The sequence below is a fragment of the Cucurbita maxima genome, unplaced genomic scaffold (genome assembly GCF_002738345.1).
Source record: "Cucurbita maxima cultivar Rimu unplaced genomic scaffold, Cmax_1.0 Cma_Scf00015, whole genome shotgun sequence".
Lineage (NCBI taxonomy): Eukaryota > Viridiplantae > Streptophyta > Magnoliopsida > Cucurbitales > Cucurbitaceae > Cucurbita > Cucurbita maxima.
Genome location: NW_019272031.1, coordinates 2006745 through 2009094, shown reverse-complemented (window position 1 = coordinate 2009094; position 2350 = coordinate 2006745). Strand labels below are relative to the sequence as shown.

The 2350-nt window shown below is 41.6% G+C and overlaps 1 pseudogene; it reads right to left on the bottom strand.

Moving 5' to 3' along the window:
* Positions 1 to 237: 237 nt before the first annotated feature.
* Positions 238 to 2067, bottom strand: LOC111490449 (annotated as a pseudogene).
* Between the last annotated feature and the right edge of the window lie 283 nt (positions 2068 to 2350).

Below are 2350 nucleotides of genomic sequence, written 5' to 3'. Positions count from 1 at the left end.
TTATTTTCTTAGACTTACGCTAGAATGCGATGTTTTTAATTTAAACATATATTTATTTTATGTCTTTTTGTTGTCATTTTTAAAGGTGCTCTCGAAACAGGCAAGTCCATGACGGTATTTTGCTGAAGGTTATGTTTTATGAAAGTTTAAATGAAATATTTCCGCATTCAATATTTATGACATATATATAGTAGCGACCTTAAATTAGTAAAAATTTCGGGTCGTTACAATAGAATTATTGGGATGGAGTCCCAAATTGGCTAATTTAGGGAATGATCGTCGGTTTATGAGTCACGGATACTATCTCCATTCGTATGAGGTCTTTTGGGCAAGCCCAAAGAAAATCAATGAGAGCTTATGCTCAAAGTGGACAATATCATACTATTATGGAGAGCTATGATTTCTAATAAGATATAGTAAATCAATCGAATCCCAGTCCATATTCCAAACCATTCAAATGAAGCTTTGTCGATAGAGCCAAGAAGGAAAAAGTTGATGGCGATAGACAGTGTAGGCAGCCATGGACGAGCAGCTCGCCCCACACACGAGGCTTTTTAGCCTGTGGGATGTCGAGCCATAGGGCCAAAGTTGAGAGAAACCATATGGAATTGGACACTACCAAGCTGATCCAGCCATCGCTCGAGCCCCAGTATATGGCAGTTGCCATTGAAGATCCAAGGATTAGAACCAGGCAGATTATAAGCTTGTTTCGGTCGGATGGTGTTGTTTCACCGCTGATGTAATAGCGTCGGATGATCAGGCCAATGGATAACAACATGAAGATGAAGAGGGTGGAGATAGAGAGGAAGTTTGAGAGAATTCCCGAGCTTGTAAAGAAGGTGATTACTGTTGTTGCAGTTAGCATTGTGGCTGTTGCATTCACTGGAGTATTAGTCCTTTCATGCACTTTGGCGAACCAGGGTGAGATCATGTGGGTTCTGGCAATGTGCGTGAGATAGTGCGCCTGTCCAAAAGAACGAACCAACAACACGGTAATCATGCCTTTAATAGCACCAACAGCAACAATGTACTTAGCCCAACCCCATCCAACAGCCTCAAAAGCCACCGAAAACGGCGCATCCTCATCAATTTGTTGGTACGGTTGCATCAAGCACAACGTAACCACAAGAATGCAATAAGCTAATGTGGTGGTCGCCATTGACCCAATAAGACCAATAGGTATAAAGAACAAACGGCCGAGGCTACGAAGATGCCACGAGGGCAATAGGGAGCAAAGGGAGTGAAGTTTTTCGAGTTAGCCTTGGTGAGGCCAGCAACGACAATGAAGATGATGATGGCAACGTGGAATATGGAAGCAATGTAGTTGAAGCGGGAGGAGCCTTTGGTGCTGGCTACGGCTAAGGTGCAAATCACGATGATCACAACAATGGCGATGGGGTCGAGCTGGTTGTAGTTGTTGGGGAAAGATGAGACGTGGATGCGAAAATCGTTCGGATGGTGATTGCACAAAGTGGCAAAGTATGAAGTCCATGAACTGGCTAACAGCAGCACCGCCAATTACACATTTGAGGAGGATGTTGCTCTCGATGATGAATGCCACGAAGTCTCCTAGTACTACCCTTAGGCGGGCGAATAATCCACCTTGTAAAATAAATTTAAATTAAATTTAAATTAAGATTAGTGTAGAAATATGTTTCAATTCAAAATATTTATTAATTTAGTCTTCTTCTTATCATCATTGTTATTTTAAATGGTAGGAAAATTTGAACAAGATATGAGGAAGAAACCATGAAAAAAGGGTGGTTAAATGATATCAACAATAATATTTTTTTCCAAACGATATGAAACAGAGATGAGATTTGGAAAAAGACACGTACCAGCAACAGGGATTTCGACGACGAACTCAGTGTAACAGAAGACGGAAAGCATGGCGGAGACACCGGACACGACATAAAACAAGACCACGGCTGGGCTAGCATGTTTCTTAGTTTCGAGACCGGTGAGGACGAATATTCCGGCGCCAATACAAAACCACATAAGATCCCACCACGTGAGGCTCTTCTTCATCTCGTGCTGGCTCCGAACCTTCATCTTGACGAGCTCAATGTGCTCCCCGGACCTGACCGTGAACCGATCCAAGAGTCAGGCCGGTGACGCCTTCAATGCTTTAGTGTAATTTCTACAACTTTGAAATGACTCCTTTTAGTCCCAACCGATCAAAGGGCTTATACGACACATCGAAACTCCAAATCATTCTTAATTGGATCTTCGTGTTTGAAATCGTTTTGCAAATTTAATGTAATCCCATGAGAATTGTAATTATAATCCAATTAAAGCTAAATCTTAAAACTATTCTCCTAAAACTAGATTTGGTTAAATGGAACTGATT